This window comes from Rattus norvegicus, unplaced genomic scaffold, assembly GCF_021556685.1.
Source record: "Rattus norvegicus strain SHRSP/BbbUtx unplaced genomic scaffold, alternate assembly SHRSP_T2T unassigned-0000151, whole genome shotgun sequence".
Classification (NCBI taxonomy): Eukaryota; Metazoa; Chordata; class Mammalia; order Rodentia; family Muridae; genus Rattus; species Rattus norvegicus.
In genome coordinates, this window is record NW_028238872.1 from 13440 (window position 1) to 29348 (window position 15909).

Here is a 15909-nt window from a genome sequence, read left to right on the forward strand (position 1 = left end):
TGAAACTGAAAATGAAATTTTGGCCGAAAATAAAATAAAATGAAAGGTATAAGTTTTGTGACAATCAAATCATAAATCCCAATTGGGCAAAAAATAAAATTACAAAGTCAAAATTTTGTCCAGTCCACTGTGCTCCTGTGGAATCCCTCCCTGGAACTTGCTCGGTAGAGTAGTCTAGTCCCAAACTCACAGAGGTCTGCCCTGCCTTTCTCTGAAACCTACAGAGCCAGTCAAAACCTACAATCCTTTGTTGTTTGTTTGGCAGTTTGGCAGTTTGTTTGTTCCTGGACAAAAATGTGGGCTCTCTCTGATTCCTATATGTCTGCATGCCAGAAGAGGGCACCAGAACATAAGAGGACACACCACACAGCTCCTGAGAATCCAGAGGGTTTTTTTTGTTTTGTTTGTTTTGTTTGTTTTTTCTTCCTCTTTTCTTTTTTTCCGGAGCTGGGGACCTTGCTCTTCCCAGGGCCTTGCGCTTGCTAGGCAAGCGCTCTACCACTGAGCTAAATCCCCAACCCCGAGAATCCAGGTTTTTGACCAAAACAAAAAACAACAACAGGGGCTGGAGAGATGGCTCAGCGGTTAAGAGCACTGACTGCTCTTCCAGACGTCCTGAGTTCAATTGCCAGCAACCACATGGTGGCTCACAACCATCTGTAATGAGATCTGATTGATCTCTTCTGGTGTGTCTGAAGATAACTGCAGCATACTCAGATAAATAAAAAACAAATCTAAAAAAATTAAAAACAACAACAAAAAACACAAAAACAAACAAACAAACAAAACCCCCAAAACTAACAACCTAGAGGGTAGATATCTGCCTGCCCAGGTCTTCTAGTGCTATTTAAGGCTTCCTGTAGATAATAAAGCTTGTGTATCTTTTATCCAGGAACAGAATCATCAAGGCAGGGTAGGAGAGAAGCCCTGTTTGGGATTAAACGTTTCTACAACGTAACAGGAGGAGGCGGAGGGAGAGGGGCTCCTCAGACATAAATCTAAAATAGTACAATGGATCATTTTGAAGGCGTGTGGGTGAGGGTGACTGGAGACAGAGTTTTTCTCTGAGTGAGTGTGGAACTCACTGTCCCTGAGCTCAGCCTGTGATGAGAGAGAGAGAGAGAGAGAGAGAGAGAGAGAGAGAGAGAGAGAGAGAGAGAGAGAGAGGATCGAATTTTCTGTGTCTCTCTGTCTCTGTCTGTCTGTCTCTCTCTCTCTGTGTCTGTCTCTCTCTCTGTCTCCCTGTCTCTGTCTCTCTTCCTCTCTCTGTCTCTCTGTCTCTCTCTGTCTCTGTCTCTCCCCCCTCCCCCATGCGTGTGTTTGTGTGTTCAACAGAGGAGGCAATGGCAGATAAATGTCTGCCCCTCCTCTGTAAGCCAGGCCACTCCATTACTGCCTTTCCTTTTTCTTAGTTTGTTTGGTTTATTCCAAGTTAATTGTATCTGTTTCTTTATTTTCCTCCTCATTTCTTTAGTTGAGTCAGGGGTCTTTGCACAAAAGCCCTGGAAATCAGTACCTGGTTCAGGTCTGCAGCCTGCTCACAGAGTTCTACCCACCTTCACCTCTCAAGTGATGCAATCAAAGACATGCAGCACCACACCTGGCTTCTTTTCACATGTACATTTACTTTAGTTCCAATGCTCATTCAGGTCTGAGAGACGGGGGAGGGAAGGAGGGAAGAGAGACAGAGAGTGACAGAGAAACAGTTGACAGAGAGGGAGAATTGTAGGTTAATTATTGTTCGGTCTCCTCAATCACGGTCTACTGGTCGCCATCGTGGCAACCATGCCCCGCAACCCTACCTTCGGTAAGATCAAGCATAATGGCGGCAACCATATAATTCCTGCTTAGTCGCACTGAACACTCCGGTCATCACTACCTGTGGAGAATTGTAAGGGGGCTCCTCTGGTCTAGAGAGTAGTACCCTTGAATGAAATGAGGATCACAGCAAGCATTATTTGTTTTGAGATATAAGATGTGGAAAGAACTATATGTGTGGATTTACAGACAGACAGACAGACAGACAGACAGACATACAGACAGAGAGGACAGGATAGGACAGGACAGGACAGGACAGGACAGGACAGGACAGGAGAAAAAAACAAGAACACAAACAAAAACTCAAAATGGAAGTCCGGTTCCAAATAGTCTCTGTCTGCCCTGTCGCTCTAGTGTTGGTGGTCCAGGTTATAAAAGCTTATACATGGGTGGGTGCGGGAAGTGCTGCTGGGTGTTCAGTTCAGGTCCAAGATTATTGCGGGTAACTAGACAACAAAGAAAGCAGTTAGACTGACTTCAACAGTGTTCGGTTTCTGAGTGTGTTATCACACAGAAGAGCCTAACAGAATATGTAATGAATTCTGGCAGCAACAGCAGAAACAACCAATGAGAAAGTGTCCTTATAATACTAGCAACTGCAACAAAATGGCAGACTAGCCAGCTAACAGTTCCCTAGCCATTAACTCATCTGACATAGGCCTTCTTCACGTTGCATCTAGATAGGTCTTCCTGTCTTCCTCTCCAGTGTGTGTGTGTGTGTGTGTGTGTGTGTGTGTGTGTGTGTGTGTGTGTGTGTGTGTAAAGAGAGAGAGAAGGAGGGGGGGAGAGAGAGAGAGAGAGCTTTAGAGAGAGAGAGCTTTAGAGAGAGAGAGAGCTTTAAAATCAGCACTCAAGCCTTTTCTCTTCCTATCCCTATCCCAATCCCCCCCCCCAAACCAGCAGCAAAGCCACCAGCACTCGAGAGACAGAGGAAGATGAAATCTCTAGTCTGAGAAACAAGAGGAGGTAGATAAACATACCCCCCCCCCTCTCTCCTTCATAATTTGTTAAAGTGTTCCCTTTGTGTTGTGTGGACTCTACTTTATTAAGCAAGTTTCACATCGTACTATCTCCAAAGAGGAGTCAACAGTCTCTTGGCGTGCAGGCAGTTGTTGCCTGCTTTAAATATTTTTTGGTGTGTTTGTTTGTTTGTTTGTTTGTTTGTTTCAAAACCGAGGGCCTGCCTGCATTCAACAGATCCAAACCCAGTTCTCAGAGGGGAAAATGGAGTCAAGTCCGAAGTCACTGGCATTTAGGTCATCGGCCATTGACAGTCATAGGAGATGGGAATATCGTCCTTTCTCCAATGGAGACTCACCTGGGTATGCATCAACCACATCTAAGGGCAGGCCTGGGTTAGTACGGGGTGGTGGATGGGGAGGAAGGATCTGGAAAGAGCTTTGCGATGGGAAACTATGATCAGAATGTTGCACAGAAAACAAAATTTGTACTTAAAAAAAAAAAAGGCTCCCGATATCTATCCAAAAATGAAAGGAAATAAAAACCGACATCAGAACTTTACTAACTGCAAATGCTCCATCTCCCTGTATCCAACCACTCCACTCCCAGATAGGTAGATGATAGTTTGCACTTCTGTCCCAGTTGGGCTGTCGAGGTTAAGGAAAGGGGAACCACCTCTGTGGTTATGTGATCCACACACGAAATAAAAAAAAAGGAGCGGATAAACGTGCCTGGCATTTTAAGATGCTCAATTTCTTTGCAAGCTTCATTTCGTTTCATTCTTTTAAAGGTTTACTTATTTATTTTCACTTACATTGAGTACACTAAAGCCCTTTTCATATACACAGGGCAGTAGAGTGCATGGGATATCCCTTTGCAGAGGGTTGTGAGCCACCATGTGGTTTCTGTGGAATCGAACTCAGGACCTCTGGAAGAGCAGAGCGGTGAGTGCTCTTAACCTCGGAGCCATCTCTCCAGCCCTTGACAAGCTTTATTTAACTAAACATTAAACATGAATCAGAAACGCCAAACCCTGTACATATATGGTCCAGATTCACCCTTACTTAGAAATCCCCGAGCTGGCAGGGCGAGGCTGGGAATTGAGAGTGAGCAAAAAGGGAGTCTGCCTCTTTCCCCCAGGGTGTGCTATCAACTCCATTACCATTTCCAAACAGCTGGGTGTGAGTCTAACTAAGGTTTCCTTCAGTCAGACATTTGCCAGGAGCCGGAGCCCTGACAGGACAGCGAGAGCGATGATCAGACATCATTTCACAGTGAAATCATCACTCGCTGATTTCAGGCAGAAAACTTTAGAAAACTCTAAACTCTAAAGAGGCACTGAAGCGTGCTAGGGCAGCAGCAGTATTTCCCCGACTGACCTTCAGGGACCTGCATATTCTCCAGCCCCGCCCCACCCCACCCCCTCTCAGCTAGCTCCTGTCCACCCCTCCCCCTCCCCCCACATACAGGGAGGAGGCCTTGTGTGTGGGGGGGCGGCGGGGAGATGCAACTCGCTCTTTTTTTTTTCCTTTTCTTTTTTTCTTTTCTTTCTTTCTTTCTTTCTTTCTTTCTTTTTTTTTTTTTTCTTTTTTTTTTTTCTTTTTCCGTAGCTGGGGACCGAACCCAGGGCCTTGCGCTTGCTAGGCAAGCGCTCTACCACTGAGCTAAATCCCCAACACCCGCAACTCTCTCTTGAGAGATAGTTCGGGTCTCCCAAACAAATACATAACTAGAAACTTCATTTGTTTACTTTATTTCATCGAGCATACCGTGGAAGAGGGAAAAGGAACAGGGAAGCTAGGCCAACTGGTTTTGTTTCAAAAAGGAAAGGAAAAGCCAAAGAACCCCCTCTTTTTGGTGAAAGGAACAGAATGGTGAAAGTTGAAACATCGGCTCGCCACTTAATACTTTGGCTTTTAATAAAAGGGACAACAGATCTCCCTCCTATTTGGTTAAAAAAAAAAAAAAGGAATTAAAACACCACAAAAACGTGCTGTCAGCCAGATTCCCTTTAAACCTCCGTTATACAGGAAGACGGGTTTTTTTTAAGCATCATTTTAAATATATAAATATGTATTTGTGTGTGTGTGTGTGTGTGTGTGTGTGTGTGTGTGTGTGTGTGTGTGTCCGTCCGTCCGTCCGTCCGTCCGTCCGTCAGTCAGTCAGTCAGTCAGTGTCTTCTGTATGGAGAGGATGTGCTGACTCTGAAGCTATGATCTAGACACTTTTTTTTTTTTTTTAAAGATTTATTCATTTATTATATATAAGTACACTGTAGCTGTCTTCAGATACACCAGAAGAGGGCTTCGGATCTCTTTACAGATGGTTGTGAGCCACCATGTGGTTGCTGGGAATTGAACTCAGGACCTCTGGAAGAGTAATCGGGTGCTCTTAACCGCTGAGCCATCTCTCCAGCCCTAGACACTTTCTAAATCACAGTTAAAAAGTTTTTAATAACTGTGTGAAGGAGACAGGTAGGGGTGTGTGTGTGTGTGTGTGTGTGTGTGTGTGTGTGTGTGTGTGTGTGTGTGTGTGTATGCATGCATGCATGTGGGGGGGAGGGGAGGCTTTGATATCAGCACTCAAGCTTTTTTACTTCCTATCCCAATCTCCCCAAACTACCATCAAAGCAGCACTAGGGAGGCAGAGAAAGGTGAATCTGAGAGTTTCAGTCCTTCCCGCCCTACAGACGAATACAGAGAAACCCAGTCTGAGAAACTAGGGGAGGGGGGAGGGGGAGAGAAAGAGAGAGAGAGAGAGAGAGAGAGAGAGAGAGAGAGAGAGAGAGAGAGATCAAATTCTCTTGTGTCTGTCTCTGTTTTTCTCTATTCTCTCTCTCTCTCTCTCTCTCTCTCTCTCTCTCTCTCTCTCTCTCGTTGTGTGTGTGTGTGTGTGTGTGTGTGTGTGTGTGTGTGTGTGTGTTTGTTTGTTTGTTTGTTTCAAAACCCAGAGCCTGTCTGTAACAGATCTAAACACAGTTCTTGAAGGGGAAAATGGAAACAATTCCATAGTCTCTGGCAATGAAGTCATGTCCCATTGAAAACCACAGGAGAGGGGAATATTGTCCTCAACTAGGCATATATCAACCAGTATTTCACAGGCAGACCTTCAGGGAGGTGCAGATTCACCAGCCCTACCCTCCCTCCCATCCCCCCAGCATCCCTGCTCATCTCCTGTCCACCATTTGTTGATTCATTGTTGCTGTTGCTGTTGCTGTTGCTGTTGCTGTTGCTGTTGCTGTTGCTGTTGTTGTTGTTGTTGTTGTTGTTGTTGTTGTTGTTGTTGTTCCTGGTGTGAAGAACACTGTGAGGTAGCCTTCCTCTAATAAACCCTCTGGTCTTTAGGGATCCTTCACCCACTCACTCTCTGCCAGACTGAGTTCACAGCAGAAAACGCGTTTTTGAGAGAAACATGTTCCTGGTCCTGTGTGCCCATATTGAGGGAGGCATGAGAAAGGGATAACAAGGAAGGGAGACCCGGCAGTGGTAGGGGGCTGGGATGGGGTCGGGGGTGGGTGTCCTAGCTTGCTAATCCAACTGACCCACTTGCTGTGTAAATAAATATTTTGCATTCTGTGTCCCTTGTTTGATTTCTCACTAAATTCCAGATTGTCAATCTCCCTGTGTCGATTGCACAAGAACCCAAATGGGGATGCTGGGTGGTGAGCTGATTCCTCCCTAGAACACCTGTGCACTCTCTCATAGTCTCTAAGCTCCTTGCTGGACTCTTTTGGGCTTGGACCTGGCTGTCTGTAAGCCAGGAAGGAAGGAAGGAAGGAAGGAAGGAAGGAAGGAAGGAAGGAAGGGAGAGAGGGAGGGAGGGAGGGAGGGAGGGAGGGAGGGAGGGAGGGAACAGGCCTCAGTTGAGAATCCCAATTTTCTAGTTCACTGCATCTGATGGCTGGCTGACCCTTCCAGGTGAATTGTATTTTTTTTTCCTTTTCACTCCTTTATTTGAGTCAGGGGTGTCTGCACATAGACCTGGAAATCAGTACCTAGATCAGGCCTGCCTGCCTGCCTGCCTGCCTGCCTGCCTGCCTGCCTGCCTGCCTGCCTGCCTGCCTTCCTCTATCTCACAGAGACACAGTTCTAAACACCTCTGCCTCTTGAATGATGGAAATAAAGACATGCACGAACACCTGGCTTCCTTTCATTGTACATTTAGCCTAATTTCAGTTTTATTCATGTCTGGGAGGGAGACTTGCTTGTGTGCTGTAGTTCAATTCCTTTCACTGTGTGGTTTCCCCACCACCTTGGCCACCATGCCACGTGGAAGAGAAGAAGAGATGAACCATATTGTTGGCACCCATATAACAAACACTTGGTTGCTTCCTCTGAGCCCTCTGAGTATCCTTACATCTCTGTATTTTAAAGTGGTTTTGTTTTGTTTTTTATTGCTGTCAAACTCTCTCTCTCTCTCTCTCTCTCTCTCTCTCTCTCTCTCTCTCTCTCTCTGTGTGTGTGTGTGTGTGTGTGTGTGTGTGTGTGTGTGTGTGTGTATTTTTTTTCTTCTCCCAGAGCTGAGGACTGAACCCAGGTCCTTGAGCTTGCTAGGCAAGGACTCTACCACTGAGCTAAAACCCCAACCCCTACCTCTGTGTTTTAAAAAGTAGACTCTGGAGCAATACCGGGCAGGTCTCCAAGGCGGGTCCTTCGCTTTATTTTATTCTTTTTGTTTTTAATTGTTAAAGATTTGTTTGTTTGTTTGTTTGTTTGTTTGTTTTATGTCTATTCGAGTACCCTGTAGGTGTCTTCAGACACCCCAGAAGAGGGCATGATTGACAATTACAGATGGTTGCAAGCCGCCATGTGTTGGCTGGGTATTGAACTCAGGACCGCTGTAAGAGCAATCAGTGCTCTTAACGACGGTGCCATCTCTCCATCCACCTACTTTATTTTATTCTCTATGCTCTCTTGTGCGAGTCAAGGTCAAGCAGGCAAGAAACACCCAAACAGATTGGTCCATCACCACTTTCTGAATTCTTTTTGTTGTTGATGTCAGGGATGTAAAGCAAGTTTACCCATGAAGAATTGTAAGGGAGTCCTTCTGATTTAGAGAATAGCAGCCTTGAAATGAAATGAGAATCACAACAAGCATTTGTCTTATTGTTTTTGTTTTTTTCTTCCTTTTTCTTCGGAGCTGAGGACCGAACCCGGGGCCTTGTGCTTCCTAGGCAAGCGGTCTACCACTGAGCTAAATCCCCAACCCCTACATTTGTCTTAAAGTCTGAAAAACACAAAACAAAACAAAACAAAACAAAACAAAACAAAACAACAACAACAACAACAACAACAACAACAACAACCAAGAACAAACCATGAGACCGCAGAAATCCTCAGGCGGAGGAGTAAGGAGCTAGTTTTTATTGGTTAGGGTATTATTTGGTCGGGTGGGGGTAGGGGTGGGGGTGGGGGTGGGGGTGTTGTCCTTCCTACATCTCTCTTGCATGAATGAGCTGAACATTACTTAAGCTTGTGTCCAAAACTGTCCATTTTTTAGATTGATCCCAGGAGGGAGGGAGCGAGCCGGGGATACAGCACACCCTCTCTGGCCTCAGAGGTCCAGGCTCCCGCTGGCAGGGCCCGAAGGGACTCCTGGGGGGAAAAAAAAAAAAGTCTCCGAGGCACCACCTAGCCGGTTTTATTCTTGAAGAAAAGCAAACATACATAATGGAATAAGGGAAAGAAAAAACCCTGTTTTCTATATACACAAGCAGTCGTAATTTGTTATAGTGTCCCCTTTGCGTAGTTTGGATTCGATGACTTTATTTTATCAAGCAAGTTTTAAACAGCGGTAACTCCAAAGAGGAGTCAACAGCCCCTTTAAGTGCAGTCAGTCATTGACCCTTTGGTCTGTCTGTCTGTCTGTCTGTCTGTCTGTTTCAAAACGAGGGAGGGCCTGCCTGCCTGCCTGCCTGCCTGCCTGCCTGCCTGCCTGCCTGCCTGCGTGCCTGCATCAGATCTAAATACAGTTCTCAGAGGGGAAGACAGAGACAAGTCAGAAGTCACTAGCACTCAATGGACGACCACCAACCTAAGGGCAGGCCTAGGGTAGAATTTGATGGACGGACGGACGGACAGACGGACGGACGGACGGATGGACAGATGGACAGAAAGGATCTAGGAGGAGCTTTGGGAAAGATGAAAAGCCTCCATTTCCCCCCAAAAGAACGAGCCCCAACAGCTGGGCTCTTCGAGATGAGTTATAAGGGGAACCACACATACAGTTTTGTATCACACATACAGTTTGTCATCATCCGTCAATACCAGGTAGACTTTTCAACGTATGTAGGTAGCTGTTGTCAGGTCAGTCCTTTACTAAGCCTCATGTAAGCTCTGCAGGGTAAGCCTCAGGAATTCATCTGTGCGTCCCGCAGGGTATGCTTTCTTGCTTTGTTAAAGGCTAGACTTTGGTTGCTGTCTGTCTGTCTGTCTGTCTGTCTGTCTGTCTGAATGAATGAGCGAGGGAATGAACGAATGAGGAGGGGATGCACATGCCTATGGTTTTAAGATGCTTAATTTCTTTACAAGGTTTATTTATTTAAACATTAAACATTGGGGTTGGGGATTTAGCTCAGTGGTAGAGCGCTTGCCTAGGAAGCACAAGGCCCTGGGTTCGGTCCCCAGCTCCGAAAATAAAATAAAATAAAATAAAATAAACATTAAACATTAATCGGAAATAATGGAGTCAGCAGTTAAGAGTTCTGAATGTGTTCTTCCAGAGGTCCTGAGTTCTATTCCCATGGTGGCTCACAACCCTCTGTTATGGGATCGATCTGCTGTGTGTCCGAAGACAGCTGCAGTGTGCTGTTTGTAGGGTAAAGAAAAAAATACTAAAGAAGAAAAAAAAAAAGAGAGAGAAAAAGTTAGAAGCACCAAGTCAAGTCATGTAAATATTGCCCACATTCGGATTTAGACATGCCTGAGCTGTCAGGGCGAGGCTGGCTGAGAGCGAATCAGTGAACGATCGGACTCTTCCTCTCTCTGTGAGGGTGTGTCATGAACTCTATTACCATTTCCAAAGAGTTAGGTATGCTGGAGCGAAGTGGACCGGAAAGCCAAGGGAGGAGAGGTATGCCTACACGAGTCCACCCAACCCCCCCGCCCCCCCCCCAGGGAGACATCCTCGAGTGGTGGGGGGAGGGGCGAAGGTGTGGAGGGATAATTTCCAACAAATAAATCCCAACAAATAAATTACTAGAGACTTGATTCATTGATTTACTTTAAATTTATTGAGTGTATCGGGAAAGAGGGAAAATGGGTCAAGGAGGAAGGGAGGGAGGGAGGGAGGGAGGGAGGGAGGGAGGGAGGGAGGGAGGGAGGGAGGGAGAGAGGGATATCTTTTCCTCCAAATCGGCTGGTATGTAGTCTCAGTGCGTCAGAAAAAAGACTGCTTCTGGCCTCCTTTCTGATTACCCCAAGGCAGTCTGGTCACCGTGCTGTAATAGAAAGGGAAACCACAGTCAAGTCATGGGAGCGAGCGAGCAAGCAAGCAAAAATCATAAACAAAAGCAAAAACACGTCTGTTAAGTTGAGCAGAGCAGAGCAGAGCAGAGCAGAGTAGGGCAAAGCAATACAAGGTCACATTCCACAAAGGCTGATATAGTCTGCCATCTTGGTCTACAGAGTGAAAAGTAGAAGGAGAAAATGAATATCGCTTTGTGTGTCACAAAGTTTTTAAGTTGTAAGGAACATTGCAGGGCTAAACCTTCAAATCCTCAAACCACCCAACCCAAGCTTTCCTCCTCCTCCTCCTCCTCCTCCTCCTCCTCCTCCTCCTCCTCCTCACCCCCCATTGCCCCCCCCCCGTGTGGTGTGTGTGTGTGTGTGTGTGTGTGTGTGTGTGTTTGCGCACGAGCTCGAGCTCGGGCACGCATTTCTTTCACTGCACAACCATCATTGGAGGACGTTTAAATAAACACGAATGAATCAGACAGGCAGACAGACAGGGGCCCATAATGGATCCCTACAACTCGGTGGTGGTGGTGGTGGTGGTGGTGGTGGTGGTGGTGGTGGTGGTGGTGGTGGTGGTGGTGGTGGTGGTGGTACACACCGATTTGTTGACCTCTTTCTTTTAAAGAAAGGACAAGAAACAAAGAGAAATAAAAATGAAGGAATATAGACCTAGCCAAATATTATTTTATTCCCTCCTTCATGGAGCGACAAGAAGATTTATTCATCAACCTTCGTCTAGAATAAGAAAGTAATTGCAAATGAAATCGAGCCATCTTACTGTAATAAGATGTTATCGAGAGAAAGGGGAATTGGATACTGGATCCATTGCTGCCCCCCCCCCACACACACAAATTGGAAAGAAAAGCAACTCCCCAGATCGCTCAACTAACGAGGCTTATTTAAAACTGGAAAAAGAGGGCTGGAGAGATGTCTCAGCGGTTAAGAGCCCTGGCCGCTCCTCCAGAGGTCCTGAGTTTTCAATCCCCAGCAAGCACATGGTGGCTCCCAACCATCGGTAATGGGATGAGGCCTTCTTCTGGTGTGTCTGAAGATAGTTACAGTGTACTCATAGACACAAAATAAATAATTCTGGAAAAGAAGAGGAAATAACTTTAAAAAAAAAGAAAGGAGGCTGACTGGTCGACCTTCCTTCCCTCCCTCCCTTCCTTCCTTCCCTCCTCCCTCCCTCCCTCCCTCAGGTTCGTACCTAGGAACTCATGCACACACAGCCACACCCCCCCCACATATATTTAATATTCAATATTTATAAAAAATACGACTGGAGAGATGGTGAGAACAATGGAAAGCAGAGAACTATTCAGCTGACCAATTGATACCTTCAGTTTGCTTATAATGGAAGGGACAACTGGCCGACCCTCCCCTGTCACACACACACACACACAGAGAGAGAGAGAGAGAGAGAGAGAGAGAGAGAGAGAGAGAGAGAGAGAGAGAGAATTGAATGTAAACCAAAGGGGGGGGGGGCGGAAACATAGTACTGGGGTTGGGGATTTAGCTCAGTTGGTCAGTGGTAGAGTGCTTGCCTAGCTAGCAAGCGCAAGGCCCTGGGTTCGGTCCCCCAGCTCCGAAAAAAAAGAAAAAGAAACAAAAACAAAAAAATCATAGTACTGCAAGTACCAGTCACTGCTTTGTATGTAAGGCATAGGACAACTAGTCGACCTCGTTTTCCAACTGGTCGATATATAATATATTATATATTATATATTATATATTATAGATATATCATTAATAAATTGAAAAAAAAAAGCCAGAAGTGAATACCAGGTGGATCGAGTAAAGTATGCGTCGCCATATGTTAGGGACATCTGGTCGACCTAGGACAATTGGAGAGGGATCATCAAAGGCAAAGTGCCGTCGGGACTACTGGTCGACCTCCGAGAATCTCAGAAGAAAGAAAGATATACATGGATACAGATAGATAGATAGATAGATAGATAGATAGATAGATTTTATTAAAAAAAAAAAAAAAAAGTCCAAAGCCGTGCGAGGGCTCTCGTCGCCGGATACTTCAGACATCTGGTCGACCTCCCTCAAGAGGAAAAAAAAAAAAAAAAAAAGACAGTGCCGGCAGGGAGTACTGGTCGACCTCTGAGAAGCTCAGAGGAAAGAGTTTATGTGTGTGTGCATATATATATAATATATATAACGTATAGTATTAAAAAAAAAAAAAAAAAAAAAAAAAAAAAAAAGAGTCCAAAGCCGGTATCTGGTCGACCGCGCGGGGGGCCCCCGTCGCCCGCTACTTCGGACATCTGGTCGACCTCCTTCAAGAGGGGAAAAAAAAGACAGAGTGCCGCCGGGAGTACTGGTCTACCCCCGTTGGCCGGAAGGCTCGGAGGCCGGGGACACAGCACCCTCTCGGCCTCAGAGGTCCAGGCTCCCGCTATCAGGGACCGAAGGGACTCCTGGAAAAGAAAAAAAAAACTCCGTGGCGCCCCCTAGCCGGGCCACCTCGGCTCGGAGGCCGGGGACACAGCACCCTCTCGGCCTCAGAGGTCCAGGCTCCCGCTATCAGGGACCGAAGGGACTCCTGGAAAAGAAAAAAAAAAAACTCCGTGGCGCCCCCTAGCCGGGCCACCTCGGCTCGGAGGCCGGGGACACAGCACCCTCTCGGCCTCAGAGGTCCAGGCTCCCGCTATCAGGGACCGAAGGGACTCCTGGAAAAGAAAAAAAAAAAAAAAAAACTCCGTGGCGCCCCCTAGCCGGGCCACCTCGGCTCGGAGGCCGGGGACACAGCACCCTCTCGGCCTCAGAGGTCCAGGCTCCCGCTATCAGGGACCGAAGGGACTCCTGGAAAAGAAAAAAAAAACTCCGTGGCGCCCCCTAGCCGGGCCACCTCGGCTCGGAGGCCGGGGACACAGCACCCTCTCGGCCTCAGAGGTCCAGGCTCCCGCTATCAGGGACCGAAGGGACTCCTGGAAAAGAAAAAAAAAAAATCCGTGGCGCCACCTAGCCGGGCCACCTCGGCTCGGAGGCCGGGGACACAGCACCCTCTCGGCCTCAAAAGTGTCTATGGTCCCGCTGGCTGGGACCGAAGGGACTCCTGGAAAAGAAAAAAAAAAAAAAAAAACTCCGTGGCGCCCCCTAGCCGGGCCACCTCGGCTCGGAGGCCGGGGACACAGCACCCTCTCGGCCTCAAAAGTGTCTATGGTCCCGCTGGCTGGGACCGGAGAGGAGGGAAGAAATAAAAAAAAAATAAAATAAAATAAAAAATTTAAAAAAAAAAAATTGGAAAAAAAAAAAAAAAATCCGGGACGGGGCCCAAGCCTTCTGGTCGACCTCATCCAGCTGCCACCAACCCCTCCTTGTGTCCCAATAGGTCGTACAGCCACCCTCCTCCCCTGAAGTTCTCCAGGTACAACCTCCTAGCTAGAGATGGTCCCCAGACAGGACGGCGTCTCCGTCGCGCACCCGCCTGCTTGCCTGTCACCCTCTCACCCTGGCCGGCTCACCACAGGCACTTCCCCGTCCTTTGTCACCAACCGGGGGACAGGAGCGTTGCGGAAACTTGTCGCCACTAGGTGTCGCCCGACAGCGATCTCGATCAAGCAAACCAATACAGACTGTCACGCGCCGCCGCCGCCACACACACTCATTCCGTCTCTCCGGAGTGACCTCCCTAGCTCAGGGGGACACTCACCCACGCACAACGGGGCAGGTACCCACCACTTCTCCCGAATGGCACAAACGGTCCCGGTTGTCCCGCCGGAACACAGTGAACGCGGGATGGACTCGGGGCCAACCCCCTCAGGCACCCAGAAAAGGAAAGTAGGACGGAGCGGTGAAAACAGGCCACCTCTAAGTGAAAGGACATGCACTCTCGAATCGGTTAACAATTAGCAAGGAACAGGCACAGTTAGGAAAAGGGAGCGTCCAAACTCCGTCGTGAGGGGAGGGTGGCGGCGACCTCAGTTCCACACCATTTTTAAATGGCTCACTCATTTTTAAAACCCTCCACCGATCCCGATGGGGGGGAGGGGGGGTTGTTGTTGTTCTCTGTTCCTCGCTGCCACCGCCAGCCGGCACTCACCAAACCACACACCTGCCACCCTCTTTGGAAGACTAAACACAGAGAGTAAATTAAAAGAATGGTGGAATGATGGTGGAATGGTTAAAATTCCCGTGATTTGTTTTCACTCTGATCAAAACATACTTATTTTGTGCATTTGCATTCCCTTGTTCACACGTGCCTCTGTGTGTGTGGTGGGGGGAGGGAGGGAGGGAGGGAGGGAGGGAGGGAGGGAGGGAGGGAGAAAGAGAGAGAGAGAGAGAGAGAGAGAGAGAGAGAGAGAGAGAGAGAGAGCCAATTTAAAAAATAAAAACATGGTTAAATACAGCCACTTTGGGAAGATTGCTAGAGAGAATGCAGTCCAGAGTATGGAGGCCAGAGCTCTGGACGCTCTAGACCACAGGTCTCCCATCTCCCATATACCAGGCACCCAGCACCACCATCCCTACTTTGTTTGCTTGTGCGTTTGTTTGCTTGCTTGTTACATTAGTTTCATCCCAAGTTAATAATTATATATTTTTTTTCTATGCACGTATTTAGTTGTGGCAGGGGAACTCCTTCTTTAGGACAGGCAGACTTAGCTAGTTAGTTAGCCAGTCAAAAGTACGTAAAAAATTTATATCAACATAAATATCATTCACTAAGAAATCCTATCTGAAGAAAAAGAAAGAAAGGAAGAAAGAAGGAAGGGAGGGAGGGAGGGAGGGAGAGAGAGAGAGAGAGAGAGAGAGAGAGAGAGAGAGAGAAAGAAAGAGGAAAACTGGCAGACTTAGTTTTAGTGTTTTTGTTATTGTTTATTCAAGATATTGTTTCAGGGCTGGAGAGACGGCTCAGCGGTGAAGAGCACTGACTGCTCTTCCAGAGATCCTTAGTTCAAATCCAAGCAACCACATGGTGGCTCACAACCATCTGTAATGGAATCCTCTCCTTGTGTGTTGAAGACAGTGACAGTGTGCTCATAAAATAAATAAACAATAAAAAATATGTTTGAAGATTAAAGAAAAAACTCTCTCTCTCTCTCTCTCTCTCTCTCTCTCACACACAAATAAACTCTGTAATAAAAATCAATGTGACTTCATGATCAAACTTCTATAGTCAATAGGACTAGAGAGAACACATGTCTGTAAAATAAAAGCAGAACCTTTTCTGCTTTGTTTTGTTTTGCCTCAAGGTACGTTTCTTTTGGTATAGCCCAGGCAGTCATGGAACTTGCTCCGTAGACTTATCTAGCCTCAAGCTCACAGAGGTCCACTCTGCCTGCCTCGGCCACCCACACAGCTCTCTCTGCTGACTATATGTCTGCATGCCAGAAGAGGGCACCAGAACCTAGGAGGACACACCACATGGCTCCTGAGAATCCAGGTTTTGACTTTAAAAAAAAAAAAAAATTCTGACAGCATAGAGGGTAGATATCTGCCTGCCAGGCTCTTCTAGTGCTGTTTAAGGTGGGGTAATAGCCATGTGAAGGAGACAAGGGGAGAGGAAAAATCGATTGGATGAGTAGTGCTGCTGAGATTAAGGAACACACACACACACACACACACACACACACACAGAGAGACAGAGACAGAGACAGACAGAGACAGACAGAGACAGTAAGACAAAGAGACAGAGAGAGAGAGATGACAGAGGGACACACCGAGGGAA

The 15909-nt window shown here is 47.0% G+C and overlaps 1 long non-coding RNA gene across 1 annotated transcript; it reads right to left on the reverse strand.

Annotated features, from left to right (window-relative positions):
* Window positions 1–9987: 9987 nt before the first annotated feature.
* Window positions 9988–14174, reverse strand: LOC147997418 (uncharacterized). Its single transcript, XR_015647882.1, has 3 exons — window positions 13920–14174; window positions 11123–11321; window positions 9988–10216 (listed from the first exon to the last, which is right to left on the reverse strand). It is a non-coding gene; the product is annotated as an uncharacterized LOC147997418 (long non-coding RNA).
* Window positions 14175–15909: the final 1735 nt, after the last annotated feature.